The sequence below is a fragment of the Balaenoptera physalus genome, assembly GCF_965194825.1.
Source record: "Balaenoptera physalus genome assembly, chromosome: 5".
Taxonomy (NCBI): domain Eukaryota; kingdom Metazoa; phylum Chordata; class Mammalia; order Artiodactyla; family Balaenopteridae; genus Balaenoptera; species Balaenoptera physalus.
In genome coordinates, this window is record NC_138884.1 from 59,552,265 (window position 1) to 59,579,243 (window position 26,979).

Genomic DNA, 26,979 nt, shown 5'->3' on the forward strand with positions numbered 1-26,979 from the left:
TAGAAAAAAGAAAAACTGCAACCTACAGGAAAATGATCAAAACAGCTGGACTGACTGAAGTTGTCCAGTTTAAGAAGGGACTGTCTCTTCTCCACCAGCAGCTCAAAGTTAGCAAGTGTCAGTATCCCAGGCCAGCCTTCTCACATGGTCCTGGGGGACAGGCGCTGTTTATACATGCCTGCTACCGCTTTGGCTGCACTGTAGATCATTTTTTTTTTAATGGTCCCTCACATACTAATGATAATCATTACTTGAGATACCTGTGAAACAGTAAAGTAACAAAGATAAGAATAGTGCTGTATCATAGGCACAGAAACTTCTGCCTTTTAGGTTGTGCTATTTCTGTTTATGGAAAGTAGGGAGGATCTGATTTGGCCTGCCTTTTTGCCTTCACTGAACATCAATGAATAAATTGACATCAACTTAAAAATGTTAATGGCTTTTTACAGACCAGGTGATGTGAAAAGGCTAGACACAGATGTCTTCCTCTCAAGATGGGCTGGTCAAAGTACCACAGTCCAGAGTTTGGCCTTCAGCTGTGTCGATTTAGAAACCAGAGTATATAAACACAACAGAAATGGAGCTGGTTCTCGGAACAGATTTAGTTAACCTTAGAGAATAAGTTGTAAAATCAAGATGGAAATTTATTACTATATTTCCTACATGCTGAATTGCAACTTTTTAAAACACTTCCACATTTTTAAAATGAAGGTGTTTCTTGTGATGGAAAAATTTATTTAATATGTGGTATTTCTTTTTCTTTAATGTTCTTTTAAAATAAGTGGCATACGCTATCATCAGCAGCTTAGCACTGAGAAAATAAGGCAATTAAAATGTGAAATACAAGCCCCAGGAAGACTAGGATCCTATGGCCAGTACATTTCCTCCCAGTTTACAAGTACATAGGAAGTAAAGTTGTGATCAGACTGTTGCCTGGGAACATGGGATCCAATCAGAGAGAGTTCTCTGATTAAGCTAATTTCATGCATCCATCTCTATGATCAGACTGCAAGTGCCACTAGTTCCTTACTAGTGGCACTTGACACTAGAGACCACCTACTGCCCATGGCAGATATGGTGGATTGGCTTTCCACATCCATTCTTACCTCCTTGTAGTGGGCATTCCTGCACTGCAGAGGTTAGAGAGGTGAAACTTACCATTCCTGTTCTCTTGTATAACTAAGGTTCTGGAGGTGAAGTAGATTCCTCCAGTGAGATATGTTTGTGCAATATTTGAGAGAAATGGGAAGCTGAAGCCATTTTTATTTTCTGATTCTTTTAGCTGTTTTATGCTAATAACAACAATGCTCCAGTATCCAGTCTCTTGCTTTGAGAACCAGTTGCCCTGGTGGCAGTTTTTTGACCCCTGGGTAGCTATGGTGGTATGTTCCTGAATAAAAGAGTTGCAGTGGCAATTTCTCGATTTCTTATCCTCTTGACTGAGGCAGACTCAGGTCTGTAGTGGTCTTGGGCGAGAGGATTCCATGGTTGGGTGAGGGCTACATGACTGTAATTTCCATTTTCCTGCACTGAACCCTTCTGGTACGTTGATTTCCCTCTGATAGACACATATGTTACTTTGTTATGTTAATACATCTAGGGAGTGAAACAATCAGTTCTGACGACCTGGGAGCCATTGTCTCCTTAGGGTAATTGTGTACCTCTATTCTCTGTCCTAGGATGTATTGATTTTTATCTTTTGGCCCTTGGAGAGCAATGTTTTTTCCAAGTGTTGGAGAGCAGCTCTTTCTTGCCTTCCTTCCTATCTACAGGAAGACATAAAAATGTACTGGGAAGATGCTTCAACACATGTTACAGATGTAGCACCCACAAGTGAGTAATGGAGAACATCACCAAATATGAAAGTACATCACAGGATGACACTATTGCAAGCATTTTGTAATTGTGAAGATTTATACTCCTTCTCACTCTACAAGTTAAATTACGTTAGACCAGAGGCATCTCTTATTTACTTTAAGTATTTTTTCCCCTCTGAAACAATTACTTTTTTTTTTTTCTCTTCGGCAGAAAGAAAAACAACCTCAGGATGTCAACAGTATAGAGTAGCTTAACAATTTTATGCAAGTCATAGCTGATATGGGTCATGACCATGGGAAATGATACCTGGTCATTTTATTCATATGGCTAAGGAAAATTATAATTTATAGTTAATATTTTGCATAGACTTGTTTCATCTTCCAAACACAAGGTAATATCAGAAATGATGTTTCCGAGTGAGAATTGTAAGATATGACTCTGCCTCTTTCCTCCAAAACCATCAGATTGAGCCAAGGTAAAACTATCTTTGTGACTTAATCTAGGATTTGACATGCCATCTAATATTTATCAAGAAGTAATAATATACTGATGAACTGACCATTTGCTTCTTCTCAGGAATCAACAATTATTTCTGTCTCTTAAAACTAGATGAGACACATTGTGTCTATGATGCAACAATTCCGTTCTTTTTTATCTCCCATTGCAGCTCCTTGTTTTATCCACTCATTATATTTAATTGTGTTTAAATTAACAAACCAAGGCTAAAACCTTTCTGTTCACCAGGACAGGTAACTGTAGCTCACCTAGACAAATCTAGGCTTAATCTTAACACTAGGTCTGACGCCCCAGGCATTCAGGTACTTGTTTTAATGGTTAGAAAAGAACCAAGGGCCTTTTAAGACAGCAGGGAAGTGTGGATTCAGTGATGTCATCTCAACAGGATATGTCCCCAGCTGTCTTTAATGACTCATTATAAATTCATGTTCCATCGGTATATCTAAACTTTACTTTGTTCTCATATTGTACAATCTCTTTGGATGTTGATTACTATGCAAACTCTGTGGTTATTGAGGTTCTAAAGTTCCCTGCTTAGATCCCAAATGTCCTAGAATTCACTGAATCATACTGTATCCATTCTTTAAGAAGAAGGAGAAGATGACAGTTGAAAACTATTAATAAGAATGTGGGTTGAAGAAGGCACAGGAGAGATTAAATAACGGAAAGCAAAAAGAAAGGATTTCTTCTCTTCTTCCTTCCTCTCTCCTTTGTCTGTCTTCTGTTAATGTTTGCCTTTTCCTTAACTATCTTTAGTTTATACCATTAGGTTTTCTTCCTTTTCTCTGCATTATTCTCTCTATTACTTTGGAAGCCAGAGACTATTGACCAGTAACAGCATCATTGATACCATGTGCCATGATGAAGAGCAGAAAAGTAGGAGTTAAGTTTCTTCTTCATGTTTGGGCTTTTAGAGTATACAGCATGCTTGCCTCAAAAATAACCACCAGTGCCACCATTACCATCACTGAAACAGCTTATATTTGTAAAGTCTATTGTTTTCAGGAAGTTTACACTGTAATTTCTACCTCCAGTAGCATCTATCCATTTGTCTTTATTCTGTCCTTCACACCGAAGGAATCCATTCTTTTTACATTGCAAGTTTTCCAACGTTTGAAAAACGAATCATGTCTTCCATAGCACTTGCCCCTTCAGCTAAGAACCTCATTTGGCATGCATTTAAACTCCTCATTACCCAGGTCACTTTTCTAGTTTGTCAAATTCCTTAAAATATAGTGCAGAGAACTGCAAAGACTCTTTCTCTCTTACCTTTGCTAATCCAAAAAGGATACTTAAAAACATTGCAAGTTAACATTCTGTGTGTTTTCACACTTTGGCATATATTGAACCTGAGGTCAACTAAAATCTCCATACCTGTTTTTACAAATCAGGTTTCTGCCATGTCCTTCTGTAAAATTTGGTTTTTATCTTAAATGTAGAATTTTATTTTTATTTCCTTTAACGTTCAACTGCTTGTTTTAGCCCCAATTCCTGGTTATTAGAAACAGTTTTGAATCTTGAGCTTGTCAATTTATTAAGCTACACTTTGAATGTTGATAATATTTCAATGGCCTTGAGGATAAGAACATTGTAATTCTATAATGGGGTCCTTTGGCAGTTGTTCGGTACAATTTAATCGAATATTAACAGATTATAGAGCCATGTAGGCCAGAGAATTATATCCATTAAAGAGCATCTTTTTCTTGAAGTTTCTCAGAAAATTACATTTTCTCTGATTAAAATAGATGCTGGTCATGATACACAATATATACAAGCAAAAATAAGAAAATAAAAATCACCAGTAATTCCTCTGTTCCCACATAACCAATGATGACATCTTGGGACATATGTTCTAGTCTCTTTTCATGCATATACATCTATCTTTTAAATGAAATTATAATTGAACACATTGTTTTGTCACCTACTTTCTTTACTTAATGATCTGTCTTGTCCACTCATTACATACTTTCCTACAACATCATCTTTAATTGCTCCATAGTATTCCACTGTGAGAATATATGATTATTTTATTTAACTATTTTCCTGTTGTTGTGGGAAATAATTATATTCAATATATTATATATCCACCTACTTCTTCCCATTATATACTTGCTCCCTTGCTAGACTGAAGTCGTCTCATTCCTTCAAGTTAGTCTGACAAGAAAGACAAGATGATATCATTCAAGGAAGCTTTGTGATAGTGTTGGGCTGGCCCTATTTGTGTGTTTGTCTTGAATAATTTCTTTCTGCTCTATTGCCACTTCTAGCATATTCAAGATGGAGAACTCTGGAAGGAAGAATGAGATAGAAGATTGCCAAGTAGCTCTAGCAGATGGAAGTAGAGAGATTTGATGGACCCTCTCTCCTTTCATTAAAAAATTTGGAGTGCTAATTAACAATAGTGTTTTATCTTCCAAGGAAAAAGCATAGTGCTTTGAGTTTCTAAAAGTTATTGAATTTGGGGAGTTGCAATGGAACAATTGATGATGGGGTCTTGTTTTTTAGTTCCCTGTTTCTGTGAAGGAGCATCCACTTCTACATCCAGAAACTCAGAAATCATCCTTGAATGCTCCTTCTCTTTGACTACCTCCTCCCAATAACCAATCCACCACCAGGTCCTGTTTCTTGCAGTTTCTAAGTGTCTTTCACATCTGTCTACTTCTCTCCTTCCCCACAGACACCATCTTGTCCAAACCAGGAGGAATGCACTTTCCTCACTAGGAGTTTAATCATTGCAACCTAGCCCCTCCCACTCCCACCTCTTCCCAATGTTGTGGCCAGGATGCTGTCTTTAAAGCACAGGTCTCATCATGTCCTATCTTCTTTAAAGCATTTCAATGACTGCCCAGTGTTGTGAAGATAACACGTCCCATAAAGCCCAAGCAATCCGTGATCTGAGACGCAGTGTAATGTAGGAGTTAAGGGCGTGGACTCTGGAGCCAAGACTGCCAGAGACCAATTCCCACCTCTAACACTCACTAGCTGGGCCATCTTGAGAAGTTTCCTACCTTCTCTATGCCTCAGTTTCCTCATCTCTAGGATGGGACTAATAGTGGTCCCTCCCTCATAGGTTTTTTTAGGAAAAATTTAAAAGTTAATATTGTAAAACTCTTTAAAAACCTCCTATAAGCATTGTAACTGCTCTTGTAATTCTCTGTTGTCCCTTCTAGCATATTCAAAGTGGGGAACTCTGGCTACGTAAGTGTTAGCTATTATTGTTATCTATTCGGCTTCATCTCCCACTAAATCCTTCCCTTCCTTCCAGCTCTCTAGGTTCCTGGGTTTCCCTGAGTTCCTCAGAAGCACCGGGGTCCGTCCTGTCCCCGCCCCTCCCAGCATGCTCCCCTTCCTCTCTGTTCCCTCCCTTAGCCTAGAGACCCCTGGCCCTGCCTTCATCATCTGCACTTCCTGACCCCTGAGACTAGGACCTTCCCCTCTTATTCCTTCTCTTGTGATTATCTGATTAATGTTTACCTCTTCTGGTATAGAGGAGGTAGTAGTCTGTTTCACTGACCTCTGGAGCTCCTGTGCCTAGCACAGTGTTTGACACAGAATACCGCTAGATAAATATTTGTTGTGCTTTTGCCTATAAACTTCTTTCATGTATATCACATCATACCAGCCTGTGGCATCAAAACGCATATAATCAGCAACTAAGCCACTGGACTCTGGCGCTTTCACAGCAAAGCCTGAAGCTCAAGGGCAGTTTCGAATTTCTGTTTCTAATTTTTTAGGAGTAAAAAAAGTTTGGGAATCCCACAGACATTTATTTTTATGTTGAAACAAGTCTTACAGAGTAGTAAGATCTTCTAAGTGAATTATTAGGGATTATGAAAATTTGAGATTCATGAATTAAAATTATTATGCTTCTAAAACTGAAGAGGATGCAAATTTAATATTTTCCTAAAGAGCCTCACTAACAAGCTCTACTTGGTAAGAACTTCTAATACATACCCAGGTCATTGGAATTTCCCAAATTTTCAGAGAAGATTCTCTGATCTCATTGTATTAGCGTTGTTTTAAGTTAGTCATGATTTTCAATTGCTCCTGTTATTGTATTGTTTAATTTAGTTGTTGAATTATGCTTAGAATACACTTTTCACAGTGGCTTTGTTGCTGCGTAAGTTGCTGAAATGCTACTATTTTGTTGTTCTTTTGTTCCTCTCCAGTTCTCTATTGCAAAGTTTTTTCCATGGCAGAATCTGTGGAGTAGATTGGTCATATTTTCTTCTTTCTCCCTCCTAGCTAAGTGGGTCCTGGTCAAAAAAGTTTGAGAAATTCTGCTCTTGAACAGGGCTTAGAGAGAATAGTGACTGTCTCTGCAGGGAGCAGGGGCTGGGAGGTTCTGGGAATCAGATCTAAATTGAAAGTGGGAAAAAAACTTGGATTAAAGTTTAATTTTACTCATGCAAAATTTGCATTCTATTCTAAAATCAACCAACACCTATGATACTCTCAAACTGGGTATTAAAAAAAAAGTTTTATTTCCAATTAAGTACCACTGGATACAATCAATGATTCCCTAGGGTGGGCCATTTCATCCTGTAACATTTGTGCCCCCAAGATGAGTACTTGATTTCCTTCTGCTTTTCACAAGTCTGGAAGATGAAAATGGCAATGGACAGAAAATGGAAAATAATTAATGTTCGTGTGAAAAATTTACTCTCAGCTCACTAAAATATATTAAGTCAGTACTTTTTTTGTTTTTTTAGTTAAATGGTAGTTTTATTTCAAGGGTTCTGAAGTTTAAAATTTAGAAGTATAAGACTATGTTTAAGACTCTGATGATAATCTGTCACAGAATTTACCAGAGAAGCCTCTGGTTCTCATAGACTCTAGCCTCCCTTCTTCTATGACTTCATTTTGATGAGTCTGAGATATGAATGTAACAGTTTCCGATAGACATTATAACTGTTGGAAGACAAGGAAAACATAAATGAATTCAATTAATAGATAATCATCAAGTCCTATTTACTCTAATTTCTAACTCTTCCGTGAACAAACATTCTACAATGCTTTAAGGTCATTTGGCATCTCTCATTCATACATCTATTATCTTTTTCATTCATTAATTAATTTTTTCACAAAGCAGTGCTCCAGATGCTGTGGATGATAAAATACATGGATGATGTAGTCCCTGTCCTCTGCAAGCTTACAGTATAATATTAGTACATTTGATCTTTCTAAGTTTCAGTCCTTCCACTTATATTCTCCTCTTCCTATCTCTGTTTGTTTGAACCTTTCAAAAGCAGCTAACTTCAACCCAACAAAAAAATACATAGTTCAGGGAAAAGTATTTTGGTCATGATTAGGATTGGGGGTTGAGGACAGAAATAATGATGAACTCGTTTTTTCTCCACAGAATAGGGAAATACGTTAAAAATGAAAATATAATTTGGCTTAATAATTATAAAATGATAAAAATAATTAACATTTCTAATCACTTTACATATATTAACTTTTTTCTGCCTAACAATAACCCACGTGGTGAGCACTGTTATTGCCAATAATTTGTAAATGAGGAAGTAGGCATGTTTGATAAAGGTTGGAAATTAGCACCAGGGACTGAGGAAAAAAATGTCAGTTTTATGATTGTTCTTTTTTTTTTTTAATTAATTAATTAATTTATTTATTTTTGGCTGTGTTGGGTCTTCGTTTCTGTGCGAGGGCTTTCTCTAGTTGAGGCAAGCGGGGGCCACTCTTCATCGTGGTGCGCGGGCCTTTCACTATCGTGGCCTCTCTTGTTGCGGAGCACAGGCTCCAGACGCGCAGGCTCAGTAGTTGTGGCTCACGGGCCTAGTTGCTCCGCGGCATGTGGGATCTTCCCAGACCAGGGCTCGAACCCGTGTTCCCTGCACTGGCAGGCAGATTCTCAACCACTGCGCCACCTGGGAAGCCCGATTGTTCTTTTCTTAGAGTCAGTGTTAAAAAAATGTCTTGACAGTAGACCTACAAGTTAGGGGGTCTTTTTTGGACCTTTAGTAACTAAATCCTTTAGAAGAAGTAGGAGGGAATTTGACTTACAGTAAATAACATTGCAGAGTTCTTGTATTTGCTTTAGCATTGGTCCTACTAAAGGCAGTCCAGGAGATCCATGAGATCACAGGAAGACATGAAGCCTTAAGGAATCAAGTTTCAATTCAAGTCATTACTGGGTAGAGGTCAATGGAAGAATTCCTATGCAACTTGTTTCAGCTTTTTAAAGAGATAGTCTTAAACAAAGAAGTATTGTGTTAAGCTCAAAGAAAGAGAGGTGAAACAAAATTTTCATAAAGGATATGAATTCTAGGACTCTTCCTTTTCATATACATTAATACAACCTCTTATTAACTACAGCAGATCCGTTTTCAGCAAAAATCTGCAAACAAGTATGTCAGAATGATAAGAAAAGAAAAGAGCGGCTTTTCTGTTGTTTTGAGTTTAAGGGGGAAAAATTCAACCAGAAAAATGGGGGGAAATGTTGACTTGAGTCTTCAGCTATTGTGACCATACCCATGATTACTATGGCAACAGGTAGTAAAACAATGACATAGTCTCAGTTTGAGTGCCCTGTTTAGGAAACTATTCACAGTCCGCACAGCTCAAAGGGCTGCCTCTCTGTCTCCCTTTCCTGGCTAAGTGGCTATTGAAAGAGAAAAACCACAGAGACAATCATCAGTATCAGAGACAATATTGATTAATTAAATCATATATTTATTTATTCATTCATTTATTCAGCAAATATTTACAGTCCAGCTGCCTAGAAACACTTTCCCTAGAGGTAAGGTCAGTTCTTAGAGAAAGCTTGATTTACTGCTTGATCTGTTTTGTCCCTAAAGAGGCTATCTAAAAATAATGATGCTTCTTTTCAAGTTTCTTAAAAAAAAAGTTCCTAAAAGTTCATCAGCTTGCTCCATCCATATTCGCAGGCTATTGGGGCAATAAAATGACCTGACAACATTTTTTTCTAGAACTTCTGAGTCTGTTGAAAGTTGGGCCCCTGAAAGAGTGGAGTCTGCTGAAGTCACCAATAGCGAGTTCCCAACTCAAGCTCTCTTTAAGCTCTCTGACCATGATTATTCTTACCTAGTAAAGGCTTTTGATTTCGTTTTTAATTCTAAAGTGCAAAAGAGCTTATATTCCCAAGAGCAAAAGTGAAATGAACAAATAAATAACATGCCTAATATACATAACATGCCTTAACATTTATATTAAATTGATTTCCAAAAATGTTCTTGCATTTTTATTTTTCTCCATTTCATTTTTGATACTGTTGGAAAGGAAAAAGTAAAACTGTCACTGTGGATGACATGATTTTATATAGAAAACCCTAAAGACTCCACTAAAAAAAACTATTGGAAATTATAAACTAATACAATAAAGTTGCAGAGTGAAAAGTCAATATACAAAAATCCGTTGTGTTCCTATATTCTACCAGCAAACTAGCAGAAACAGAAATTAAGAAAACACTCTCATTTACAATCTCAATGACAAGAATAAAATAGCTAGGAACAAATTTAACCAAGGAGGTAAAAAACCTGTACACTGAGATCAATAGGACATTGTTGAAAGAAACTGAAGAAGATACAAAGAAATGGAAAGATAGTCCATGCTCATGAAATGGAAGAATTAATATTGTTTAAATGTTCATATAACCCAAAGCAATCTACAGATTCAGTGCAATCCTATCAAAATCACAATGACATATTTTTACAGAAAAAGAACAAAAATTCTAAAATTTATATGGAACCACAAAAGACCCCAAATAGCCCAAGCAACCCTGAGAAAAAAGAACAAAAAGGGAGGTATAACACTCCCTGATTTCAAATTATACTACAAAGCTAGAGTAATCAAAACAGCGTGGTATTGGCAGAAAAACAGACACACAGATAAATGGAACAGAAATAAATCCACCCTTATATATACAACTAATTTACAAAAAAGGAGCCGAGAACATACAATGGAGAGGGGAAAGTCTCTTCAATAAATGGTGTTGGAAAAACTGGACAGCCACATGCAAAAGAATGAAACTATCTTACACCATACACACAAAAAATTAAGTCAAAATGGATTAAAGACTTGAATGTAGGACCTGAAGCCATAAAACTCACAGGAGAAAACATGGGCAGTATGCTCTTTGACATTGGTCTTAGCAATTAGTGTCCTTTTGGATCTGTCTTCTCAGGCAATGGACACAAAAGCAAAAGTAAACATATGGGATTATATCAAACTAAAGAGCTTCTGCACAGCAAAGGAAACTATCAGCAAAACAAAAAGGCAACCTAATGAATGGGAGAAGATATTTGCAAATTATGTACCTGATAAGGGGTTAATATCCAAAATGTATAAAAAACTCATACAACTCCACAACAAAAACCAAACAACCCAATTGAAAAATGTTCAGAGAATCTGAATAGACATTTTTCCAAAGAAGACATATAGATGGCCAACAGGCACATGAAAAGATGCTGAACATCACTAATTATCAGGGAAATACAAATCAAAACCACAGTAAGATATCACCTCTCACCCATTGGAATGGCTATTATCAAAAAAGAAGAAATAACAAGTGTTGGAGAGGATGTAGAGAAAAGAGAACCCTTGTGCACTGATGGGGGAAATATAATTTGGAGCAGCCACTGTGGAAAACAGTATGGAGGTTCCTTAAAAACTTAATATGATCCAGCTATTCCACTCCTGGGTATTTATCTGAAGAATACGAAAATGCTGATTCAAAAAATATATGTGCCCCTATATTCATTGCAGCATTATTTATAATAGCCAAGATACGGAAACTACCTAAGTGCCCATTAACGGATGACAGGATAAAGAAGATGTGGTCTATATGTACAATGGACTACTACTCAGTCACAAAAAGATAAAAATCTTGCTATTTGTGGAAGAATAGATAGACTTAGAGGGTATTATGCTAAGTAAAATAAGTCAGACAGAGAAAGACAAACACTGTGTGATCTCACTCGCATATGGAATACTAAAAAAACAAAACAAACACACAGACAAAACAAAAACAAACACATAGATACAAAGAACAGATTGATGGTTACCAGTGGGGAAGGAGGGTGGGCATGGGGGTCAATAGGTACAGGGGTCAATCTATGGTGACGAATGGGAACTAGACTTCTGGTGGTGAGCACACTATAATGCATGCGAAAGTCAAATTATAGTGATGTACACATGAAACATATATAATGTTATAAGCCAATGTTACCTCAACAACAGCGATCTAATCAAATCAAATCGTGTGATTCCAGTGGCGGAAAAACAAACAAACATGAGAACCTGCAGATATATTTTGTTTGACCTGTATGGTGTTTTTAAAATTCAGAAGTTTCACTTTAAAAACTCCACACTTTTGAACTCTATGGAAAAAGAAATCTGGCCACAGAGAGCTCATGCAACAACTTTACAACAATTTGTTAAACTAAGTAGTTGTTTTTCCTTTAGGATGCGACACATATAGCAGTTCACCCCAGACCACTACCTCATGTCTTATACTTGGCCCATTTCACCCATTTAAACCATCTACTGTGTTTCTGTAAGCATATGAGTTTCAAAACCATGGTATATTCCTTAATCTGATCCAGGGATACCTCTAGGGGAAATGGAATAAAGGAGATCTTTTCTGAGACCCACATTAACTACGGGGGTGGGGAGAAATTCACCCAGGATAAAGAAAATACTAGATTTGATGTGAGAGTGCTTACAGCTACCTGTACAAGCTATATGGAGGCTACACACGGAGAGCTCACTCTAATATCTCCACCCCATCCTTTTCCCTCTATTCTTAAGCAAAGTGAATGTAAGTTCAGAAGTGAATATTAATCAGAAATAAATCTGCTGGGGGCCCATGCATAACATTGTAATCAATAAGTTCATTAAAAAGTGAGGGGAAAAATAAGCAAAAGAAAGATGAAGTAAATATATTAAAACAATATAAATACAAGGAGTCCTCATATATTAATTCTCCAAAGTTTTGTAGAGATTATAAGCACCATGAATAAAAAAGAATTCTTAGAACAGATAGTTCAAAGAAGTGATTTTAGAGCAACAGAAGAGATGGTAAAACAAGGTAGCAGAGCTCAAGAAAAATGTGGAAGGGAAAAATAAATAAACCATTATAGAGATAAAAACTAAATAAGACAACAAAAATTTAATTAACATGACAAAGTGGAATCATGAAAACGACAAATATGCTTGAAGAAATCACACAAAATGATATAGAAAAGAACAATGATATAAAAATGATTAGAGAGAAGAGGACAACTATGGGCAAAGGAGAGTCAACATTCATAAAATTATTTCCTGAGGGAAAAAGGAGAACAAATGACCAGAAAACACAGAGAAATCATTCCAGAAAAAAAAATGTTAGTGAATCTACACATTGAAATGCCATTATACATTGTTGGAAATACTGATAGAGAATGATAAGCACTAGGACATATCCTAGTGAAGTTCCTTTATTTCAGTGATAATTAATCATATGTGCATCCCCATAGAAAAAGCACATCACATACAAAGGGGGAAAGTCACGTTGGTCTCAGGTTTTTTTCATAGTGACATGTATTTCCAGAGACAATGGAGCTAAGTCATGAGGAAAAGAAAGTGTGAGTCAAGGATTTTACAATCAGATACGTGCTAAAATATATAGGTCAGATACAGTCTCAAACAAGCAAGATCTTAGAAAATACAGCATCCATTAATTACTTTATTTGTGAACATAATCTAGTGGTCCTGACCCCCATATAGTAATATTTTCTTTGCTGACTGCAATTTTGCCAAAACAAAAATAGGTAAGCACTGAGTGAAGGCCTAAGTGCTACATTAGGCTCACTTGTCCTCAGTAACTGACTTCTTGAACTGAGAACACCATGGCATTTTTAAGTGTAAGTAGGCACCAAGGACAAGTCTTTGGCTTTAGTTTGAGTCAGTTGGTAAGTCTATTGGAAGTAAATAGGAGTGCCATTTCATCTTCGTAACTGCAAAAACACTGGAGTCTCTCTACAGTGTTTCATATAGAGTTCACACCATGGGGTTACCTTTTAGGAATTTTAAAAATCAGTATATTTAGTGTTTAAGAGCACAGCCTTTGGGATCTGTAAAGGTGGTATATAGCTCTGTGATGTTGGTTAAGTAACTTAACCTCTCTAAGCCTCAATTAGTCTTAAAATGGAGGTAATAATATTGTGGTCAAATATTAATCAAGTGAGTGTACAGAAAGTACTTATCAGAGGACCTGGAACATAGTAGATTCTCTGTAGTCAGTTGCCCTTTTGCATGTTATAACTTAGATTGAGTCTATAAATTGGACTTGTTTTTACCATCAAAAGTACCAAAACTTATTTACATAAAAAGCAAGATAATGATTGTATTTTAAAACTCAGTCCTTCTGATCAACAAACATTTGGACACCTAGTCTCTGTTAGACCAGAGTTAGATGGTAATGGTACAAAGATGAGTAACATGTGATCTCTAGTTTTAAAAAGATTGTGGTCTTAAAGGAGAGATAACCACATACCCAGAATATTCTAATATTATATTCTAATATAATATGGAGATTATTAAAAGAGACAGACATAGAGTTTCTCATTCGTGTTTCTCAGAGCATCTTCTGTAGAACATCTTATCAAAAGTACCAAAACTTGCTTAAGAATCACCTGAGGCCTTTGCTAAAATGCAAGTACTTACTTTCATTTTTTACCACTGATGCAGAGGGAGTCTCCATGTTTAACAGGTGATTCTTGCTCCTAAAGCTTGGAGCACCCACTGGTTTGTAGGACCACAGAGGAAACGTTCTTAGCTTAACCCAGAGGTTCAGGAATGACATCTCAGCTGAGTCTTAAGAGTGAATAGAAGACAGCTAGGTGAAAAGAGGCAGTGAGAGCTTTCAGGGCTCAGGGCTCAGAGCAAGACAGATGTGGCTGCAGACAGAAGTGGTGTGGCGTGGATGAACAGTGGGGTACTGGGGATCACTAGAGCTCCCAGTGTCACGGGGCATTGGGAGAGGGCAGGAGAGTGTGGTCATCAAATATAATGGAAGTGTAGATTCTTGGCAAATCGCCTCTGTATGGTTTTTACCTTCTCCTCATGACTTTTCCTTGTCTCACATATTGAACCATCTACAAATCATGCCTATATCAGAGCTTCTACTGAATCACTAAGGAATAGTAGAATAACGGAGTAGAAGAGACACAAGGGATTTTGAAATATCCTAAATTTTCCCTTTTGCTTCTAGATAGATTAGATTTGAAAACAAAAGAGGGTATTATTCGATGCCCATTCTTTATCTCTCAGGTCATAATAACCCAGCAGGTCTTTCAAAGCATAGTAGCAGATGCCAGCAGACCAAGAATTGCACTGGTGATAATATCAGGTGAGTTAGCATTCTGTAGGTTCTTACAGCTTGGTCCATGAAGTGTGGCAACCTGCACCTTTTCACTCTTACTGAGATTTCTCATAAGCTGGGATGCCTCAAAGATAGAATATGTCACACCTTCCCTTGTTGGGATTGCTTCACTGTCCCATGATCCACCTTCTGTAGTCTATAGAATTCTCCTTGTAGTGAACGACCTTGGTTCCTTCTTAAGAACTGAAATCTACGAGCAGGGAGACTGTTAGAAGTTGTGGTTTCATCAAGGGGAATGAGACACAACCCAAAAGCAATGGCCAGACTTAATTGTGTCCTCTTCTAACGATACCACTCCCAGCGGTCTTTGATCCTCAGGGAAGCATGTTTGCCTTGGACCCAGCATTTGGCATTGATCTAAATGATTTCTATCTCAGGATTTAGTGAAGAGATTAATAATCTCCCAGCTTGGTGAGAAATGCTGTGCTTTATATATAAGGTCAACAATTATTAAATTCCACTGGACATTCCTGAATAGGAAGAACAGCAGTGACAGATCTTTATCTCTGCTTATCTACCCAATGTAAACTGGACTCTCATGGTTGGAATGCCAACACCCAGTGCTGAAACATTAATTAACTCTTTGCTAACATCTTTCAAATTCTCTGGGGACATCTTATCGTTTGTTTCTGTTAAAAAAGTTTTAAAAAACAACATCAATAGAAATCAAAAGGATATAAAGCTTACCCTTAATGACACCCTCCAATTATACTACATTTATTTCTTGTAATATTATGTTGTAATTGAGTGATGCCAGCAGATGTATGATTCATGAGTTTTGCTCAGTTTTTAATCATATGAAACTTTTGATTAACAATCAATTTATTATTTCCACACCCCTGCACACAAATTATTTCTCTAAGGCTTTTTATATTAATCAGAGCTCATGTTGCAACTAACAGAAATCGAGTCCAAAACATCTTAAACTTTAAAAAAGGATTTTTTTTTGCTTATATAACTAAAAGGTTTAGAGTCAGATTCAGGTATCAGTTGGTTCAGGGATTCGATAGATTTTATCCAGAATTTCTTTTTTTGCCTAGCTTCTCAGGTTTGTGGAATATGTGTTTGTGTGTGCTGCTGGTGGTGGGAAAATGTGTGCAGGGAATGAGTGTGTGTTTGTCAAATTCTCAGCTCTGTTTTCATCACCAATGGCTTTAGTACATTGACTAAGAATGAATTTTATCTATGATTTGGATTAAGGAGGGAGAATGCTACTTCTGGCAAATGGAAGAAGGGCATAGAAGTTCAAAACAAAATGTCCTGGGGAAGCTACAAATAGGTTGGTGTGGCTGGAATGCAGGGTTCCTGTTGGGGAGTAACAAGATGGATGGACAGATGCCATGTAAGAATGGGCTCTGCAAGTCTTGATAAAGGACTATAGATGTTCTTAGGTCAGTAATAGGGAGTCTCTAAGCACTGAAATATAAAACTTGGCCTTTAGTAAGATTATTCTAGTATTAATATGGAGAGTGGATTTAACAAGGTTAAAACAGGGAACCAGGATTGCCCATGGTGAATAATGAAAGATAATGGGGATCTGAATCTGATAGATAAAATGGAGGTATAGAGAAGAGAAAAATGTTAAATATCTTGACAAGTTGAATATTCAGGGTTTAGTTGTAGATTAGAAGTTAGAAGCGAAGGAATAGAAGCAATCAAGGGAGAGAGAACAGGTATAAAACTACTTCTGGGCTTCCAACTTGATGAATTGCAGTCCATTCAGAGATAGGGAAAATAGAACGAGGAGCAGATTTTTGCTGGAGTTGAAGGGTGTGAAGGGACAGATATCCCAGTATGGAGCATATCATCCTGCAATAAACTCAGGTGAAGACCAGCAAGCATCACCTGTCATCGGCTCAAACGCTCATGCAGAAGAGGAAACAAGGGTGTTCTTCCTCTCAGGGTGCTGCACGGGGACGTGCTTGCGCTGGGGTGCGGCTGAATATTCTGTAGGACTGGGATCCCGTGGAGGGACCCTACTCTCATGAGGCTCTTCTTTTTACTTGTACAAAACTGAGAGCAACTTTATGGGAGAAATGAACATTTGGGGACAGAGGTCAGGTAGTCAGAGCTTACCACGCAGATTTGTTGAGGGGTATATCCAAGGAAGATTTCTGAAGTTTTATCTCATCGATAAAACCTGAAGTGTTTGGACATTTTACTGATAGGAAAGATGACTTTCTTTTAAGTCACAGGAGTAAAATACACCTGAGTGTTTGAGATGTGAGCCCCATCTACTACTGCATAGAGCATGTTGTACAATTTTTCATTACCATAAAATGAGGCAAGGTCCCTCCCTGACCAAGAGAGGTGCATAATTATATACTGGCAGAGGCTAATATAACAGGAAAGGTACTGGAAAAGTAATACACCTCAATTCAGTGACAGATTTGCTGAGCCACAAAAATTACCTGTGTTTTCATTTCTCCTTGTGGGTGATTAACTAGGACGCCATGTTTAAAGTGTCACAATCCTGTTTAACCACATTTGAAACATGACTGGTTACTACCCTCATCTCTTTTAGGAGGCAAATTAATTCTCTTTTATCAAGCCCAGCCCCTGATACCAGCAGATATTGTGTGTAAAATGGGTTACCAAGGAGAGAGTATTTTCTTATTATGAGGCTAATAAAATGCAGTTTTGAATAAGCCCCATAATCACAAAGATTCCATGAAAAATTGTTTTGCTTTTATTTTTGGAGAGTGGAATTTCCTTGTGTAAAGCTTACGGGGTTATTCTGAAAACTGATGGTGATTCATTCCTGTGTGTCAAACATTGTGCAAACAGATAGCATAGGAAATGAGACTGACGTTCAATATGAACATATGGAGATAAGAAAATAAAGGCGTATATAACTTGACATTGGATTTTTTTACAGAATGTTTGAGTCACTTCACTTATAAAATTCGCTTCTCCTCTTTTTTAGTTGATATCCTTTCTGCTCTAGAAAGTGGCAGTGACATAGAGAGTATCACCGGTGAACCCCTAACCCCCAATGTCAATTCCTGAGATATGAGCAAAAGTCAAAAGACAAAGGAAGATAAGGAGGTACTGCTATAATGATTAACTCCCAAGCTTTTACTCAGAGTATAAATGGAGAAAAGAAAGCTCAATCTAGTTCCATTGAACACTATATGGCATTAAACAAAGGGGAACAAAGAGGTAAGTGAACAGCGTGGGTAACTACTGAAACTTGTTTGTCATTTCTCCCTGTCCACAACTCAGCTCTAAGGTGTCCTGGAAGTGTTCAGTCTCCAGATGATTGTTAATGAAGATGAGATACAGCTTGAAAGTAATGTCCACAACTCAGCTCTAAGGTGTCCTGGAAGTGTTCAGTCTCCAGATGATTGTTAATGAAGATGAGATACAGCTTTAAAGTAATGTCCCCCATTAAGAGGAATTATTTTAAGGGTGACATTTTTTTCCAAACCTTCCTTTCAAGTGGCCTCTTTTCCACATATGATTAGTAACAGGCCACTCCACTGCCCTGGTGGCTGGTCTACGAGGATCCAACTGTTTTGTTTTCTTCCAGGCAATGTGTATTTTAGAACAAATTATAAAGTAGGAAATTTGTGAAGGTTTTGGAAATTGCAAAATGCCAGTAAAGGAGACATTCCTAAGCCTTCCAAATCATAAATTATGTATATATTAAAGCTACATAAATAAAAGCACTTTATTTGGGTATTTGGATTGCATGCTCTTGAAAAGTCTCAATTAGGTTAATCTTCTAAGTTGTATGAAAGGCTATTATAAGTTTTTTTTTTTTTAAATTTTTCATAGTGCTGTGATTCTCCAGCTGAAAGAATCAAAGCATAATTACCTTAATGTATTTTCTGGTCACTATTGAATCTCTGTCTAATTTCCACAATTATTGGCCTTAAATTCCAATACCGGTTCATACAGCCTTAGGGAATTTAAGCTAATTTTAATGTTCATCCAAGCAAGACAGAATTATGCAGATATTCTATTGGAAAAAAGTGCCCATAATACATTATAAAACTAAACTATGAGTTCTAATTGTCATGATTTGGGGTTTAATGGGCAACACTGCTGCCCTCTATTAGCAGATACTTAAAAACTTCATAGAAAATAAAAAGTCATGGGTGTTCACATGAAAAATATCAAGTATGTGAGCTGAAATTACAGTGAAGACGATGAACAACAAATTCAAGATTAGAGAGCTCACACAAAAACCATCATTGCAAGATCATATTTGTCTTATAAAGATTTCCCATGTAGAGAAAAAAAAACAATTAAGCATGCGTTACAGGTTGAATTGTGTCTCCCCACAACTTCCTATGTTGAAGTCCTAACCCCTAGTACCTCAGAATGTGATTTTATTTAGCAATAGGATCATTCCAGATGTGATCAAAGTTAGGATGAGGTCATACCACAGTACTGTGGGTCCCTAATCCAATATGACTTACAAAAAAGAAAAGTTTAGAGTCAGACACACTCACAGGTAGAACACCATGTGAAGGTGAAGGCAGAGATTGGGGTCATAAAGCAGAAACTAAGGACTGTCAAAAATTTCCAGTGAACCACCAGAAGCTAGCAGAGAGGCATGGAACAGATTACATCCCTCATAGTCCTCAGAGGAACCAACCCTACCAACATTTTGATTTTGGATTTCTAGCCTTTAGAACTGTGAGGCAATACATTTCTGTTGTTTAAATAGAGCTTTCACAGTTGGTAGTGCTTTGTCGTGGCAGCCCCAGCAAATACAGCATGCTTTTGAAATTAAAGACTCACACCTACATTTTCTGAAAAGAGAGGGAGTTTTCCTGATCTTCTCTCTGTCAATTTGTCTATCCCTTTAAATCTGGAGTCTCTGGAGTCTCTAAGTGTGCCAGGAAGAGGCATGTAGCTCCTCTGAAAAATGTCATAAAATCCAGCTCTCTTCAGGAACATGAATTTCTAGTGAACTAGAAAATGCAGTTAGAGAAAGTGTGATGCCAATATCTTCCAGTGTCCTGGGACTAGTGGCTTCTGGCCATAATGCTGAACTTGAGCTTGGGTGATTTTTCTACCACAACCCTTCTCTGTGGCCTACAGGCATTTGAATTCAAAATCTGAACATGACAAGAATTCTATCAGTATGGGACATGGAGAGGAGTTTATATAATGAGAAATAAATATTAGGCTGGCCTAAAGTATCTTTTCGCTAACATTGAATTCCAGAAAGCAACAAGGAAATGTTGCATCATTTTGATGGAAAAGTATGTGATCCCCACATTTCATATATAGTGAATTGTTCATACAACTAGAATATGAAGGTATAATGCCAATGAAAAGAAAAAATCTCCAAAAAATTGGTAATGCTTGTGGTAGATTGTATTTTCCAGTGACACATGCAACAGTATTGCCTCTTGAATATAGGTGGGATTTTGACTTGCTTGTAACAATTGAAGTGCAATGAAAGTGAGGCTGTGTGAATCCTGAGGTGAAATCATGAAAGATGATACAGCTTCTGCCTTGTTAATTGGGACTTTGGCCTTGGAACTCTTTGATACCGTATAAGAAGTTTGACTCATCTGAGCCGTCCCTGCTGTGAGGAAGCCCAGGCCACATGGAGAGGCCACACAAAGGCGTTCCAGCTCAGAGTGTCAGTTGAGAGTTCTAGACTGAGCTGACATTTGAATTGCCAGACATGACTTCAGATGATTTCAGGCCTCAGCCTTTGAGTTTGCCCAGCTGTGGTTTTCAGAAATGTGGAACAGGAAGAAGTCATCTGAACTATGTCATTTAAAATTCCAAACCATAGAACTGGTGATAAAATAAAATGGCTCTTTTATGACATTAAGTTTCGCAGTGGCTTGTTATGTCACAACAGTAACTGGAAAAGTAGCTTGGTGAACATTGCTTCTTGTGCAGAAGTCCCATATGCGTGCTTTGAAATGTTTCTTTCTCTTTAATCTACAGTCTTGCTGGCAAGCAATGTATTATTTAGGAGCTATTTATTAACCTTGGAAGAAAAAAGAAAACATTTCTGATTTGTTCTTCCTTCCTTTAAGAGGGGTTTCTACAGTTCACTACTCTTGAGGGTCTCTCTCAAAGCCTCAACTTTTAAGACCTAAATCTTCATAGATACAATCATGTCCTTCTCTTAAGCAAAAAATGTGCATTTTTATATACATTCATGTGTTACTTATTTACTATTTTGGCATAAAAACTTTCTTTTTATTTTCTCAATAATATAACTTAAATTAGACTACTGCGAGAAAACTGTTATTAATATTTTCAGATATCTTATGTAATTTTCTCAAGTTTTCTTAATACATAAGTAGTTTAGGATTTTAGGTCTCTTGGTTTAACAAAGTGGCTTTGCTACTATTAATGTCTAGGAATGTTAGGTCATTTTTACTAAAAATAAGTTTGGTTGGAACTTAGAACATGAAATATGGTGTTCACCATTGGTTTTCAAGTTTTTCTCTTATTATTTTAGATGTAGGGCACTGGTATTATATAGATTTCTTCCTTAGTGCTTGAGACACATGAGAGAATACCCAACTTTTGGAGGCATTAAGAAGAAATTAGAGGAAGGTGTTTGCTTTTAAGCCTTGAATTTTCTTTGTGTATACAAATATAGTAATTAAATAAAGTTCTCTTTCTTTATTGTAACCAATTTCCTGTCTATAGTGGCAGATCTCTTTTATCTTAGAAGTTGTATTCACTGCCCAGACTTACATTCTAGGAAGCCCAGGACAGTCAATGGTAACTATTAGGGTAATTTTTTATTGCTATTTACAGATGACCTCAGACTTTTACTTCAGTCTCTTTACAGAGTACAGGATACTAGTACAATTACATTGCGTTTACGTCATTGGGCGTTCTTGAGAAAAGGCTTTATCTGTCTCGTGTCAACGGATGATTTTCCCCAATAGAAAGGATAATTAGATCAGAAAGAAATCTCAGTTTCCAGGGGGCCAATGCCTGAACCTGATTAAAATTGTCTGTGACGATGTTGGGCTTATCAGGGATCTGAGGAGCAGTAGAGGTGGTCCCATTAAGTAGATGAATCAACAGAAAGTGTTTTCACAGTGGTGGATTGTTTTCTCTGTGCTTTAAGGCCATTCTGACCTTGTGTGTAGGGCATATCTGCTGAAAGTTAAGTAGATTTTAACAACCAGGTTGTAGATTGCGGCACATTACTTTTGGGTCAATTGGCAAGATCTCTCACATTTGTGAGCTCACACTATTGTTTGTAATAATCTAGTTTCTTATCATCTAAGGTTTTGTGATTCATGGTGTGGTTTATGGAATATTAACTTCAGTGTTACATGAGAGCTTGTTAGAAATGCAGAATTCCAGGCCCATCTCAGACCTACTGAATCAAAGATTTCCTTTGAACAAGGTCCCCAAATGATCCCCCATGCACATTAAAGTTTGAGGTACACTGCTCCGAGACAGGGAGTCCTTGTAACTGAATGGGCACAGCATTATAACACTGAAAGTCCATGTGTCCACTCCTATGTATGTGTGGAGAGAGAATCAATTGGGGATTTTTCTGTCCTAATTAGTATTTGAGGATATGACACTGATGGGTGCTTTTCTGTAAAATCATTGGGATGGTAGCCTCACACTTCTAAATATTTAGCAACAGTGCCCTTCGTTTTCATTCATTAAAAAAAAAAAAAAAAAGGCATAGTACTTAAAGAGGTATATACAAACCAGGAAATGGTTATATATTGTTGGGCAGTATATAAAATTTCAGTCTTCTGAATGTTTTCATGTGTGTATGTGTTTGTATAAAGAAATGTGGATGAACTTGCTTCAGCATGATGGCTCTGATCCCCTCAGCATGGTTGGTGAATTAGAGTGACTTTCAGTTCCTTCCAACTTAATTTTCCAGATTTTCCAAATTTTCTACCCCGAGTCCTTTCGATCCTTTTATTTAGTCAACAAATATTGGGTTGGCCAAAAAGTCCGTAACATCTTATGGACAAATCCAAACGAAATTTTTGGCCAACCCAATATTTATGTACCAGGTATGTCTGGTTGGAAGACAGAGGCTAGAGAAAAGGAGACTCTCTAGGAATCATGAGGTAGCAAAGGAAGGGAAAAGGTCAAGTGGGAAGTTTCCAGGTCAAGCCCAGTGGAGGACTTCCTTCCATGGATTCGTCTCATTCTTGTGTCTCCTTGTTACTGTGCACAAGCTTCAGCTTTGCCTGAGCTTTCTTTTCTCTGGATGTTATGCACACACTTGTCATTGAATCCAATTTTTGTCCTTGAACACAAACACAAATTAGTCAATATATTGGGTTGGCCAAAAGTTATCTTCATTTTTTTCTGTAAGATGGCTCCAGTAGCGCTTAGTTGTCTTTAACTTCATTCGAAACAACCTTGTTAGATTGTATTGTGAGAGCTGTCATATCAGCATCCATTTAAAAAAAAGACATCAAAATTGGTGAATTTTTGTGTTGAAGATGGAAGAAATAGAAGTATTTTCAGCATATTATGCTTTATTAAATTTCAAGCAAGGTAAAAACACAACTGAAATGCAAAAAAAGATTTGTGTAGTGTATGGAGAAGGTGCTGTGACTGATTGAATGTGTCAAAAGTGGTTTGCGAAGTTTTGTGCTGGAGATTTCTCGCTGGACGGTGCTCCATGGTCGTCGGGTGGACCAGTCTGATAACAATCAAATCGAGACATTACTTAAGAACACTCAATGTTATACCACGCGGGAGATAGCCGACATACTTAAAATGTCCAAATCAAGCACTGAAAATCATTTCCAGCTTGGTTATGTTCATCGCTTTGATATTTGGGTTCTGCATAAGTTAAGTGAAAAAAACCTTCTTGACCGTATTTCCACAGGTGATTCTCTGCTTAAATGTAACAAAAACATTCCGTTTTTTAAAAAAAAATTGTGACGGGCGATGAAAAGTGGATACTGTGCAATAATGTGGAATGGAAGAAATCATGGGGTAAGCGAAATGAACCACCACCAAACACACCAAAGGCCAGTCTTCATCCAAAGAAGGTGATGTGTATACGGTGGGATTGGAAGGGAGTTCTCTATTATGAGCTCCTTCCAGGAAACCAAACGATTAATTCCAACAAGTACTGCTCCCAATTAAACCAACTGAAAACAGCACTCCACAAAAAGCGTCCAGAATTAGTCAACAGAAAGCGAGTAATCTTCCATCAGGATAATGCAAGACCTCATGTTTCATTGATGACCAGGCAAACACTGTTACAGCTTGACTGGGAAGTTCTGATTCATCCACCGTACTCACCAGACATTGCACCTTCGGATTTCCATTTATTTCGGTCTTTACAAAATTCTCTTAATGGAAAAAATTTCAACTCCCTGGAAGACTGTAAAAGGCACCTGGAACAGTTCTTTGCTCAAAAAGGTAAAAAGTTTTGGGAAGATGGAATTGTGAAGTTGCCTGAAAAATGGCAAAAGGTAGTGGAACAAGAAGGTGAATACATTTTTAAATAAAGTTCTTGGTGAAAGTGAAAAATGTGTCTTTTATTTTTACTTAAAAACTGAAGGCACTTTTTGGCCAATCCAATATCTTGTACAAGTACAAAAATAATCGCTGACTGGTGAGGGGATAATTCTCACATGTTTCATAATAGAATCTGTTTTTAACCTCTGCCGTGTTTTCATTGTCTGATAGGACCAGGTTATTTTTAAGAAAGATTGAAATAAAATTTTATCTTAAAACAAAATAAAACTAAAAGCCCTGCTTGTTACCAAAGGACTTAATTTTTGCAGGTTCAGCTTCCATCTGTATATATGTCAATCCATATTGAGTTTGGATAATCTTGCAGCAGGCTTCATCCTAAAAGCAGCCATTAGCTACTTGTCAGGATTTCACTCTCTTTTTTTGTACCCATCAGTCTCCTCTGGTACATATGACTGCTGTCTGTTCTGGAACAGAGTGATCTGCTCCTTTGCCCAAAGGCTGGAAAGTGCATTTAAAATGTATTTTGCTCTATTATTATTTTTTCAAGGTATTTCTGAGAACACTGGGCCTGGTGTAGTTTTGGGCAGTAGTTTGACCAGAATCCAGCTCATTTGTTATTCAAATATATAGTACAAGTAATTTCTAGAATCTAATCTGGAAATGATAAAATAGTAACTGAGCCACCCAAGGCATAAATATTGCTGATTCATTCTGACTTATTCTTAGTCATACATTTATTGTTTAAGTCAAAAAAATAATGATTAATAAATAAATACACCCCTTGTTATAGGCACTCCTTTGAAAGCAAATCTCCATGCTTTCCAACAACTATCCTAATGACTGCTTTTAGGCAATTGACTCCAGGACCTGATAGTAGAACAGGGGAATATTCTCAATTTCTGTTAAATAATTTAAAAATAAACAATGCCATGGCCGCAGGGAAGAAGTGGCTCAGCTACCGGGATGCATAGCCCATTTATTTAGTTAGGTCTAATTATTCTGCTGCACAGACTAGGCAACAGGATGGTCCCTACAGCCACCCACTTTCCTCCTTTCTTGCATTTCTACCTAGAGCCTTGAGGCTGTGTCCTTCGGCTCACTCTGCTGGCCAGCTCTTCCTGTTCTCAGTTCTGTGTCTTTACGTATTCTCTGATATTCACTTTTCCACTACAATGCTTTATAAAATTTGCAGTGAAATGGAATCCTTGACCCCATTCTTATATATGTGCCAACCCAGCAAATATTAAATGTTGCAGAAAATCACCATGCTAAATTAAATAAAGACAGAGCTCAAGGTGAGAAACATAATAATTACTTTAAGAGACTTGGGCTTCTCCTTGCTATTACATAAATAAAAAAATACAGACATGTTTATCAATCTTCCTTGCGCACATTTTTTTCTGCACTATTTTATATAAGATATGGCTTTAAAAAGGTTTTTTTTTATTGTAGCTGTGTTCGGTAATGAATGTTGACTAGACTTACCATGGTGATTCTTTCAAAATGTATCCAAATATTGAATTAATATGTTGTACACCTAAAACTAATATAATGTTATATGTCAATTATACCTCAATAAAAAAAAAAGGTATGGCTAATCTCTGAGAACAAACCCTTTGTGTAAATAATTTAATTTAGCACATCTTTTTCTGCTACAAAAGTGCACTGCGGCAAGTCAAATATTACAAAATATACCCTCTCTGGGCCTTAGTTTCCTCATGTGTATAATAAGGAGTCAGATTTTGTGAACACAAGGTTCGTTCCAAGTCTGAAATCTCTAGGTCCTGCCATTTCTAAGTGGTACCTGGGGACAGCAATGGGAAGGCAGATGATATATAAGTAAGTTAGCCACACTCCATTCTATGCTAACCTTGGGCTGTATACATGCTTCATAGAATTTAACACGTTTTGTTGTAACTATTTATTTTCACATTATTCTTCCCTTCTAGTCTGTGTGTTTCTTGACAGAATACTTAACATTTACTTCTCTTTATATATCCCACACCATGACATTTTCTGTGCCTTACTAGGTACTAAATGGTTTTTAGATGACCATATAATTGACCACCATCTACAACAGGAGTCTGTAAACTATGGCATGTTGGCCAAATCTGTCCACTGCCAGTTTTGTAAATGAAGGTTTATTGGAACACTGAGTGCTCATTCATTTATATATTATCTGTGGCTGCTTTCCTACTACAACAACAGAATTGAATAGTTGTGATGGAGACCACATGACTCAAAAAGCCTAAAATATTTACTATCTGTCTCTTTTCAGAAAAGTTGGCTCATGCCTGGTCTGGAGCATAAGAAATAAATTATTTTCTAAGAAACAGCCCAAGAGTCCCAGCACCCTAAGGTTAACCGTGTTTTCCCACAATCCCCTGAGTATACATCTCTTCTAAAATGTGTGACAATATATTTGTAACCTGTCTTTTCCACTTGACTATGGGTATCTGATTAGTTTTCTAGGGGCCGTGCATGATATAGGTCAGTGGTCTCTTTCAAACTTTTTAGCCACTTAAACCTTAGGAGAATTTTGGAAAAGCTAGCATATTTTAAAGTTGAGATCTAGAATGTTTCATTAGAAATTTAGATTGTGGCAAAGGATATAACTTTACGCAGATGTAAATATTCACAATTTAAAATAAAACTGTTATATCCAAGAGTGTTCCACACCCAGTATCATCCATCTAAAGAGATTTTGGCTTCCAGTTAGGATGGAGAAAGGCACAAGATGAAATTGTTTCTAAGTTTGAGAACAAGTCAGAGAGTCTACAAAATCATGGTTTGTAGAGCCCATTAGAGAAGTGAGGTTGCAA

General features: G+C 37.2%; 1 long non-coding RNA gene across 2 annotated transcripts in view; it reads left to right on the forward strand.

The window, feature by feature from the left end:
* Nucleotides 1-26,060, forward strand: part of LOC309661895 — a 33,586-nt gene extending 7,526 nt beyond the window's left edge. For both annotated transcript variants that reach the window (XR_014264346.1, XR_014264347.1), the window contains exon 3: nucleotides 1,680-26,060. This is a non-coding gene — a long non-coding RNA (uncharacterized lncRNA). The remainder of the gene's footprint in view (nucleotides 1-1,679) is intronic.
* The last annotated feature ends 919 nt before the right edge of the window (nucleotides 26,061-26,979 follow it).